The sequence below is a fragment of the Chenopodium quinoa genome, unplaced genomic scaffold (assembly GCF_001683475.1).
Source record: "Chenopodium quinoa cultivar QQ74 unplaced genomic scaffold, ASM168347v1, whole genome shotgun sequence".
NCBI classification, from domain to species: Eukaryota; Viridiplantae; Streptophyta; class Magnoliopsida; order Caryophyllales; family Amaranthaceae; genus Chenopodium; species Chenopodium quinoa.
The window spans coordinates 8,235,389-8,247,482 of NW_018742914.1; positions in this window are offsets into that span (position 1 = coordinate 8,235,389).

Below are 12,094 nucleotides of genomic sequence, written 5' to 3' on the forward strand. Positions count from 1 at the left end.
TTTGCTACTGATGAGATCTGAGGAGCTTCCGGTATCTATGAGGATTCGACCAACTCTCTGGTTGGCCACTTTACATTCAATAACGATAGGGTCGTCATGCGGCCCTCTTACCCCTCCTAGATCTTCTTCAGTGATGACAATCTCAGGAAATGAATATTTGGAGGGTCGTTCTTGGTGAACGGAATTTACAACTAACCGTCTGATATTGTCTTTGTTACCCCTAATAGTGGGGCCGCCTCCTGAGAAGCCGCCTGCAATGGTGTAGACGACTGCATCATCTGTATCGGAGCTGTCGGCCTTTTGATTCTTTTTGGCCGACTGCTTTTTTGAGGAAGTGTTCCCCGTAGATTTCTTGACATAAGTGTCAAGATCACCTTGCTCAGCCAGGCGGTCCAGATTCCGCATGAGACTGATGCATTCATTGGTGTGATGACCAACATCTTCATGATAATCACAGAATTTTTCTTGATTCCGATTGTTTGCAGAACCCTTCATGGGGACCGGCTTCTCAATTGAGATCCGTCCCTTGATTTCCTTTAGGATAAATTGGCTATCCTTGTTAAACGCATACTTTGGGGAGTATGGTTTGAATTCTTTTTTCTTTTTCTGGGCCGGCTGTTTAGAGGAATCAGCCGCCCAAACCTCTTTTCTTTTCTCGTCTTTGTTTGACGACTGCTTCTGTCGTCCTTCTCTTTTGTCTGACTGTTTTACCGTACCATAAAGATCAGTCGCCTGTATATAGGCTTCCGCTTCAATCAAGGCCTCTTGAAGAGTCGCCACCCTCTTTCGGACCAAATCAAATTTGAAGGTCGACCCGTCTTTGAGACCTCTGAAAAAGTCAGTATAGGCTACTTCATCCGGTAACCCTTGAATCTGTATTCTCATCAGGTTAAACCGCCTGATGTAAGAACGAAGCCCCTCCTTCTCGCCCTGCTGAATTGTTCCTAAATCAAGGGTCGTCTTCTTCGCAGGGATGTTCATGGCGAAGTTGGAGGTGAATAAGTAAGCAAGCGTCTTGAAGTTCTTTACACAACCAGTCGGCAGATTGCCGAACCATTGTTGTGCGATTCCTTTGAGAGTCGCTGGGAAACACTTGCACCAAGTGGGATCATCCAACCCTTGAAGGTACATCAGGTTGGTGAATGCCGTCAGATGGTCTTCTGGGTTAGTAGTGCCGTCATAGGCGCCTACTAATACATTTTTCACTTTGGCCGGCTGAGCGGCTTCAGTAATTTCCTTGGAGAAGGCCGACGGCTGTTCACCAAGTCTAAGCAACCGTAGCTGCCAGTCCATAGGTTGGACATTTTTTGCTGCATGTCCACAAAACGGAGGTGGCTGTAAAAAATACTGTTGTTGCGGTACAAACGGTAAGTTTGGTACCGCCTGGTCGCTATGAAAGCCGGACTGACGGGAGGTGCCGCTTGTCTGACTCTCACGATACGACTGAGTATGCCTCATTGAGGTATTTCGCAGACTGTATTGGAAGTTTGAAGTAGAGGCCGACTCTGACAATCGGCTACTCTTCTTCTGCTCTAGCAGTAGCCGAGCGTCTGTGTATGTTTTCCTCGACCCGTCCGCCTGAATATGACGAACAGGTTTCCTATTTCTTGGAGTAGGAAAACGGTATTTTGTGAAATCAAGGACAGGTGGCTCCCACTTCCTAGATTTAGGATGAGGGGTCGCCTCTCGCCCTTGAACTGGTTTCCTCTTCAGTGAAGTGGAGGGTTTCTTAGCCGACTGCTCCTTATCCAGAGCAGGCGGCTTCTTGTTGATCAACTCTTGAATTTCTCCCTTGAAGTCCCTCATGAAGGTCATGAGTTCGTTCCTTGTGATGGGAGCAGACCCATCAGTCGGCTGCTGCCGAACAGGCGGTGCGCCTGCTGGCTCACTTCCAGTTTGAAGATGTTCTCGTTTCCTCCTTTCGGTATGACGGGTACGTCGGGCCCTTAGGGTCCCGTCTGAAGCTGTGTGAGCTTCAACTTCAAATTCATTCTCAGTATCGTGGTCCGACTGAACTTGAGGGTCGTCTAGGGGACGCCTCTCTTCAGGAGTCGGTACAGACGTGGATGCCATCTCAGAAGTACTCTCCCCACAGACGGCGCCAGATGTTTCGGGGTTTTCTGATGTCCTGCGGGAGAGTTACAATTCTGAGACTGGAACCGGACGCCTGTACCTGCAAAACAAACGGATGCTCCGGATGGTTGGAGATCCGCCTCCGACGGTCAAGTTAGTACTTGATTAAGGAGTAATTAATGCGGAAATTAAAGTGATTGGGTCTCTCTAGGTGAGAGTGTTTAATGTGTGTAATCTGCTTTTTAGCGTGTTATCTCCCTTAATGAGGATTAAGGGAGGTATTTATAACCTCGGGAAACGTGTCAGTCTAGGTTTAGGTTAACCTTGGGCTGATTGGGCTTCCCTCGGAAGTTGGGCCTAGGTGACCGGTTATCCCAGGTGTCATGGGAAGGACACGTGTCGTGTCGTAATTGGTCCATGGTGGACGGATCATTGCTTGACACGTGGCAGGCTCCTATTGGCCCATGTGACGGACACATGGCGGAACCTGATTGGTCCACTTGTCAGATGGTGATTGGTGGGGAAAAATCCCCTAATCAGAGGTTGTAAAGGGAATCAAGACGAAGGATGTAATTTCATTCATTTGGAAAAATGTCATCACTCGGTTCGGGGTTCCCATGTCTATGGTTTTTGATAATGGTCCCCAATTTGAGACGTCTGTTCTCAAAAGCTGGTTGGGTGACCAAGGAATTGCACACTACTTTGCATCTGTCGGCCGTCCACAAGAAAACGGCCAGGTAGAAGCCTTTAATAAAATCATCTCAGACGGTCTCAAGAAAAAGATTGAACGAGCAGGCGGCCTATGGGCAGATGAATTACCACATGTTCTCTGGGCCATTAGGACGACTGAAAAAGGGGCGACTGGAGAAACTCCATTCCTCCTAACTTATGGTGCGGACGCTGTTCTTCCAATAGAACACTACGAGCCGACTCTTCGAGTAATGCTATATGACGAAGAGGCAAACTGGGAAGCCATGCGCCTGGCATTAGACTCACTTCCTGAAAGGAGGGGCAATGTTGTCTTGCGCCATGAAATTTACCGCCTGAGAATGACTAGATCATACAACAAAAAAGTACACAGGCGTCCACTCAAAGTGGGGGACTTTGTACTTAGAAAAATGGAAGCAGTTGGTAGGGCTAATGAGTCTGGCAAACTAACTCCCAACTGGGAAGGACCCTACCGAATCTGTGAAGAGGTCAGGGACGGTACCTACCGTCTGGGAACACCAGACGGACAACCGTTGCCTCGAACTTGGAATGTAGATAATCTTAAAAAATATTTATTTTGAATGATGTAAATAGTCAAGGGCTACTTAATAAAAGTTTGCACTTAAAAATCAATTTTGTACTAAGAGGGGCACGCCTACTAACAAACAGTCGGCTACTCTCCATACTCAGTTTTTATTCTTACTTAAGAGGGGCACGCCTACTAACAAACAGTCGGCTACTCTCCATGTTTAATTTTTATTCTTACTTAAGAGGGGCAGGCCGCCTATACATTTACAGTCGGCTACTCTCCATTGAGTATTTTACTCTATCTTCAGAGGGGCATGCCGTCTGTACCTTTACAGTCGGCTACTCTCCATTGAGTATTTTACTCTATCTTCAGAGGGGCATGCCGCCTGTACCTTTACAGTCGGCTACTCTCCATTGAGTATTTTACTCTATCTTCAGAGGGGCATGCCGTCTGTACCTTTACAGTCGGCTACTCTCCATTGAGTATTTTACTCTATCTTCAGAGGGGCATGCCGCCTGTACCTTTACAGTCGGCTACTCTCCATTGAATATTTTACTCTATCACCATAGGGGCATGCCGTCTGGACATATAGTCGGCTACTCTCCATAAAAGAGGGCCAACTGGTTCCAAACACACAGCCACCCCCCTTATACTTAACTAAAAATGATCAGGGCCTGGCCGACCCTGTGCCTAAACAGGCGACTACCCTCCTTTTACTTAGCACCTACGTTCACCAAGAACTAACCAAGGCCAGAGGCCGAATGATCAGACCAGGCGCCAAGCCAACTGATCCAATCTTCAAAGCTAATACGACCTGTCCCAACATCTTAGCAGGCGTCCGGCAGCATCCCTCCGGATGAAATTCGTCGCAGAGAGCAGCTCCTTTTTGGGTGGAACATTGCTCTACAAACTAATTACACGGCACCTATACGACTGTCCCCAAGGGCAACCACGTAGCCGTTTTTGAGACAAGGATAACTCTATCACTAACCAAACCAGTGGTAGCAGTTGGCATCTGAGTCAGATGACCGCCTGTATTACTTGGGATAAATGCAGGGGGTACCTCTTGAGTTAATAGCCAACAAACATTGGCGAATCAAAAGGTTCAGCCGGCCTCCGCCGCCTGGTACCTTTACTACTCAAGCAGGAGTGACGGCGACTGAGTAACTCCAAAGTTAACTCATAGTCACTCTCTCAAACTTAGTATGGAGCCTAAAAGGTATGAGTCGTCCGCCTGTTTTTAGCAAACAGGGGCTCTCAGCCACTACTCCTGCTAGGTTAACAACCTATGAGTTAAAAGCCAACAAACATTGGCGAATAAAGGGGAACAACCGGTACCAACCGCTTGATACCTCTACTACTCAGTTACTTGGCGACTAGGTAACAATCATGTTTACTTGGTCAAACCACTTTCCTACTTGGTTAATTTTACAAATGACAGGACCGCCTGCCTAAAGGGGATCCAGTCTTTAAAATGGTTCGAATACCGATTGGATGAATGGCCGACTGATCGTCTAGCCTGGAAACAGACAACCAGTCGTCCAGGGGCATAGGCGGCGTGACTAACTATCCGTACCTGTCTGCAACTATCGGCCATGTAAAACAGTCGGTATAGTGTACAATTGGATATCAGAATATTCAATACTTAAACAAATTTGAAGCAAAACAAAAAAATTCATTAAAAAGAAGCCGGTCATTAAAGACCGGCAAAATATTCAGAGCCCCGACCCCTTGGCCCGGTAAATACAAACAAACGGCACGCAGGCCGTGGAAAGAAGACATAAAGCTTAAGAAGGGGGCAGATCTTCAATATTAGCAGCTGCCGCCTGGTCAGCACTCTTCTTGCTGGACTCGGCTTCAGCTGCATCCTTCTTTGATGCATTACCCCCAAGCGGCACAAGCGCCACTACCGGCTGCTCCTCCTCCAACGCCTCTTCCTCAGCAGCCGCCAACGCCTCTTCCTCAGCAGCCGCCAGGATCTCCTGATTATATCTATCAGAACACTGGCGGTACGTTTTTTCCCATGAGGCAAAGTCGGCATTGGGGAAGAGGCGGCCCCAAGTCAACCGCTGGATTTGAGCAGAGTCTTCCATCATCTCCCGGACCAGCTCTTTCTTTTCTTGCTCGGCCTTTTCCGAGAGCTCCTGAGTAAGACTCTTCTCCTGGGTCACCAGGCGTACCTTTACGCTCGCCAAGGATTTCTCCAAGGTTTCGTATGAGGACATCTTTTGGCGAAGAGGTCTCAGCTCGGCCTTGAGGTTGTTGATGGTCGCCTCCAGCTCGCTATTCCTCTTCTGGGCCGCCTCTAACTGAGCCCGGATAGCGGCGGTAGCCTGCGCCTGATAATAAAGAATATCAATGGTCAGAACTTCATTTTGGGCAATTTGAAACATTGCCTTATCACAGTCAGAGGCGACCATAGCTTTTGCAGCCTTTACCTCTTTGTTCTTCCGGTCAAGCAGCTTGCGAAGGCCGTTCACTCGGAGCAGGGCCTAAGTACAAAGGGGAACAGGCGTCAGTTTCCAAACAAAAAGAAAACAGGCGTCCTGGAATTCAAATACTCAAAAATATGCTAAGTATACCTCAGCAAGGACCCCTGCAATCCCGTCTAGGTCAAGGGTGCCGACACCCCTGACCGCCTCCCTTTCAGCTGGAGGAACGGCCTTGATCATAGACTTGGCCACCTCAACCATGTCAGGCTCCTGAGGGCCAGCTGCATCAAGCATAAACAAACGGATTAGACCTAGTAAAGAAGGGAGCAAGTCTAAAATTTACAAGGACAATTTCATACTTCTAGGTGGCCCAGCTGGAGTTTTAGAAGAAGTGGTCGGCTGTTTCTCAGCCGCCGCATGTTTCCTGGCAGAACCAGGAGAGCTCGCAACAGTCGTCCTCCGGGCCTTGGGGTCCGGCTGTTGGGAAGAAGAAGCTCTTGGAGCGCCCGTCTAAAAAAGAAGAAAAGAGTCAGTATATACATAAACACAACTCCAAAAAGAGGGTGAAAGGTTCGAAGCCCACCAAGGGTGCCCCCTTGTTGGGGGAGTCGGTTGAAGACTGTTGCATGATGGAGGCCCGCAACATGGCCGCCGCAGTCTTGGAGGCGGTAATTTTGCTCATGGCGTCCGCTGCAAAAACAAATAGCAAAGTTAATAAAAGTCATAACAAGAAATGCACGGAACAGCAGAGTATTCGACAGGCCGGCTACCTCTTGAGCACCGACTGCTGAGGCCACAGGCGGCCAAAAAGTACTCGTCGTAGAGCCATTTGAAGCTCGAGACGCAGTGCAGGGGTACTTGCTCTCGTACCCCTGAAGTAGAGTTCACCTTCGACTCTACTTTGAAGAGTCCTTTATCTAGGATCTCTTTCTTAGCCTTGGGGGGAACAGGCGGCATGCTGCGGCCGCCTGCAAGAAGGGGCGGATTCCTGTTCCACCTGTTGAAGCGCTTGTTCAGCTCTGTGTCTGAACTCTCAATGATGAGGAAGGTGCTCCGCCAGTCCTTCCATTTTTTTGCTTTACCTCTCGTCATGAGGTAGCCCCTGTGGCTCGTCAATTGATACCAGCCGGTACCGCCTGCCTTAGGGGTCCGGCTGAGGTAGTTCATGTGGGCGAAAGCCTCGAAGCTCGGCTCCACCCCGTGCAGTTCGCACCCGGCCACATAGCCGAGTACGTTGACCCAGGAGTTCGGGGCTAACTGCCATAACCCCAACTCATACCCATCCAAGATCCGCTGAAACAGCCGGATGTAGTGGGAAGCGCAGCCCAGCCTTGATGGCCGCCTCGTAGCAGCCAAAGCAGGCGCCATCATAACTGGTACCAGCCGGCCAGACGACTCTGTCTTCTGGATCCGACACGAACACTAAAAAGCCGGGGCCCATTGTGTGGTTTGCGATAAAGCTCTCCACTTTCTCTTGCATGGCTGTGATCCGGCCCCAAGCAACCGTGCAGTAGTAGGGGGTATTTTGCTCTCGGTGAGAGGCGGATGGCTCCGCCCAATCGTCCCCCTTCTCAACTGCGTGAGAAAGCCTCGCCTCTTGTAGCCGACTGTTTTTCTCTTCTGTGTCCAGGGAAGCATGGTCAGAAGAGCTAAACTCGGATTCGTCCTCTGACGAGTCAAAGGAGGACGACTCCTCCCCTCTCCCGGAGGGGCCCGCCTCCTCTCCTTTAAAAGGAGCAGGAGAGAATGTAGAATTGTCACTTTGACTCCTCCCTCAGAACTGCCGGCTTTCAAGCCGCTTTGTTTCACTTCCACATCTGGCGCCTGGTCAGATGTTTCACTAATCGGCACCCTGTGGGAGGAGCCGTCTGAATTTGAGATCCTGGCAGTCTTTTTTGTTCTGGCCATCATGCTCTGCATAGACACAGATACAGTCGGACTTTGTATAAAGGGCAAAGATGGGTCCAGAAAAGGGCAGGCGGCACTCCTAGTCCTAGATTCAGCCGTCCCCGGTGACCGGCTGATCACTAACCTAGGTCGTGTCGTGTGCTTCCGTGGTGCCATTTCAAAAAAGAATAAAGTAAAGAGAAAATTAAGAGTAAGAGAACCGACGGTTACCTGAACGAGTGACGATTGATGAAGTTCTGAAAATCCTTTGCAGTCGGCTTGTCAGAGCAGGCGGTAGGCAGAAAGGGTCCAAAATGTCAGAGCAAGTTCAGGGGTCCGAATGTTCTCTCACAAAGTTTTCAAGTGTGAAAATGACCGAAGTCAACACTCCTTTATATAGGCGAAGTGAGAAGGCGAAGGGTCACTTCCAGAATTCAAAATTTTGGCGGGAGAATCTCTCGGCCTCTCGCCGAGTGACACCTGTAGCAGGCCGTTGCCTGTTACAGGGCGATACCTGTCACAGGTAACACGTGACCAGTCACGTGCCACCTGTGAGGGGCAAATGATTAGGGGATTTTTCCCCACCAATCACCATCTGACAAGTGGACCAATCAGGTTCCGCCATGTGTCCGTCACATGGGCCAATAGGAGCCTGCCACGTGTCAAGCAATGATCCGTCCACCATGGACCAATTACGACACGACACGTGTCCTTCCCATGACACCTGGGATAACCGGTCACCTAGGCCCAACTTCCGAGGGAAGCCCAATCAGCCCAAGGTTAACCTAAACCTAGACTGACACGTTTCCCGAGGTTATAAATACCTCCCTTAATCCTCATTAAGGGAGATAACACGCTAAAAAGCAGATTACACACATTAAACACTCTCACCTAGAGAGACCCAATCACTTTAATTTCCGCATTAATTACTCCTTAATCAAGTACTAACTTGACCGTCGGAGGCGGATCTCCAACCATCCGGAGCATCCGTTTGTTTTGCAGGTACATGCGTCCGGTTCCAGTCTCGGAATTGTAACTCTCCCGCAGGACATCAGAAAACCCCGAAACACTAAGCATTGGTTGTGAGTGCATGGAAGCTTGCCTCATGTGTGTGGGCTCCCACCACGATCATTGTCTTGACTCAAAATAGAAATGATTGGCCATTGTCTTGACTTAAATCAAACCGCCTGGGCACACTTTAGCAGACTCCCTTGATCTCAAACTGCTCTTAGTCGGTGAACCGTCTGGGGTATCAGCTAGCAAAGCTTCAAGGAGTCGCCTGGGTACTTCAACAACTTGTTTTATTATCAAATGTATGAAGTCTCGCCGCATGTGTATGGGTCGATACAGCCCCTTGAAATAGCATGGATGAAGATTGAGAGTGGGGTTGTGTGCTTTTTCACACCAAAACAAGCAGCATGATCATGAAATCAAGCGGCTTGAGTAGTCAAGCAGGAAGCGCCTCAGCAAAGAGCCGCCTGTATGCTTGGAGAGTCAAATTCATCTCTTAGGTTCTGCTAACCAGGAGGCATTTCATGGCCGCATGTCACCATTTGAAGAGCTTGGTATCATGAGTTAGTAGGAGGCATTTCAATGTTGTCCAGCATGTAGGCATCCTCTACCGGAAGGTACCATCCTAACAAATTCAGTACGAGTATTGTGTGCATCCTTACTTGGTTTTCAATACCGCATTTTACTTGGTTTTTCAAAAACATTTAATATTGGTTCAAGTGTCCCTTAAAGGCAGCATACCGATCGGAAGAGGTCTAAAAAGTATGTTGAGCAGGCTTAAGTAGAACCGTCTACTCCAGCAGGCATCCGGCGACGCCCATTCGGGTGAATTCGTCGCAGAGAACACCTCCCTTACGGGAGGAACATTGTTCTAAGTGATCAAGTGAAGGCCAATGGCCGGATGATCCTATTGAGGCCAACGGCCGGAGTCGTGCTATTACCAGCGGTGCTTAAAGCATCCCAAACAATTATGCACTTGAGCGATCAAGCGAAGGCTAATGGCCGGATGATCCTATTGAGGCCAACGGCCAGAGTCATGACATAACCAGCGTTGCTAAAAGCATCCCAAATGGTTATGCATTTGAATGATCAAGCGAAGGTCCACAGCCGGATGATCAAAAATAAAAATCTGTCTGTAAAACTCAGGCATCCGGCGACGCCCATTCGGGTGAATTCGTCGAAGAGAACATCTCCCTTCCGGGTGGTACATTGTTCTAGCGGTCATAAACTCAAACAGCTTTAACCGGCTAACGTTAAAAATAACTCCCGGTTGTTTGAATGATCCATTGTAACCAGCATACAGCTGGTTCTTCACAGCAAAACAGTACAACCGGCACATAAAATCTAGGTCATGCCATAACCAGCGTTGCTCAAAGCATCCCCAAACGGTTATGCCCTCGAATGATCAAACAAGCGCCCAATAGCCTAAATGATCAATTAAAGGCCTACGACCAGATAATATTGAATGCAAACCTCCACTTGATGGTCGACAGTCCGCCTAGGCTGGGGCTATCCGCATAGTGGGGCTAAAAGTTATAATCGTCGACATCCGTCTAGTTCAGCGGCAATCATTATTATGATTTGATTAACTCAGAAAATTTCATACCATTCAAGGTATCAAATTTTCCAAGTCAATCAAATCTCTCCCTAATTGAACTAGACAGATGCCGACCAAAGAGGCTCAAGCGGTCTCGTTTTCCAAAGGAGTAATCCCTCTTAAAAAAGAGAGACTACTCCTTCCGAGGGGCTAATGTTTGGGGGTAAAAAACCCCCTAACAAACGGACCACTGTTAAAGCAACATGTGTCCCAATAGCCTGCTGACACGTGTCACCCTCATAACATGTGTCACCAAACCCTAGAAAGGGATTGATCTCCTTCTCTATAAATAGAGGAACCATCCTCATTTAGGAGGGGACGAACACCCAACAACACAAAACACAACATACATTGAATATACATTCAATCAACCCAAAAACTGAGCAATCTTCATTGCAGAACCCTCCTGACTCAGGAGGGGTTATCACTTTCCGCACTATACTCCTCAAACACGTTCTAACTTGATCGTCAGAGGCGGAACTCCCACCCTTGGGAGTCTCCATTGTTTTGCAGGTACCGGCAGCTGGAGGTCAGTCTCGGTGTTGTAACTCTCCCGCAGGACACCTCAAAAAACCCCGAAACATACCACACTACCTACTATAACCCTCTTACATCACTGTTGCTTTTCTTTTCTTTGCTATCACATTCCTTCTTGTGCTATATTCTCTATTATTTCTACCCCATAGACCAATCCAGCAAGGCCAACACCCCAAAGTCCCAAACAACCCTCTTTAGCTTCCCTGCTTCCCCTTTCTCATACAAGAAAATCGATATCACGTTTGGCTTTAAAACCAAAATTTGATTATATGCATGATGTTAAGTAAGATGACGATGAAAATATGATTGAATGGTAAAGGAATGGGAGTGAGATGGTCAAAATGGTGGTTGGAAAGAAGAAAGGGAGACAATCGAGACTTTTGGTAGAGTTGAACGTGACAATTAAAACCGAAAAGCGAGTCAATGATCGTAGATCCGATCAAAAATTCTACCCGAGAAAAAAAATATTTTAACATCCCAAACTACCATTTTTCTATAAGGTATTTTCTTACAAAATAACCCGCATAAAACTTCTTTTCCAATGTTTTTTCTTACAAGCTTTGACATTGACATAAATATAATTGTACAATAATTAAGAAAAAAAAAAATCCTATTATCCATACAACTATTAATACTTCCTCCGTTTTTAATTATTTGCAACAAAGTAAAACTTCACACATGCCTAGGCAAAACTTTTAAGAGTTTTTTAGTTGAATAAAAGTAGGAAGTGGGGTATGTAATTAAAGAATTAAAAAAGGAGGGGAAAAATCTGTTTTTTTTAATGAAAGAGAAAGTGGTCCAACTTTTTAAAAAAGGTGGACCCTTTATCAATTTTTTGAACCACTTTTTTTCCCTCTAAAATTTTTTCACCCAAATTTTAAAAAAAAAACAGCCAAACTTTTAAAACAACCCACCATTTCCCACGAAATTTTTCCCTCCCTTTTCCAAAAGAAAGCATTTCATCCAAATTCCCCCCCCCCCTTTTGAAATTTTCATTTAAGGGGGGGTATATAAACAACCTGCCCAACAGTGTATCAACATAAAAACAGAGTTTCCCACAAATTACAGAAAATACTTCTTCCTTCCAAAAGATTACATAATTAGTAATGACTAAAACCTAAATTAGTCCTAACTTAATTGCAGCATCAGCTCCATAATTTGGTTCAGCAACAGCACAACAATCAAAAAATAGCCCCCCACTTCATTACTAGACCTGAAATCTGGGGAACTCAACATCATCAGCATAAATATCATGGCAGCTAGTGAAGATGATGATTTTTTCAGCATAGAACAAATGCTTAATGATGAAAATAGAATGGG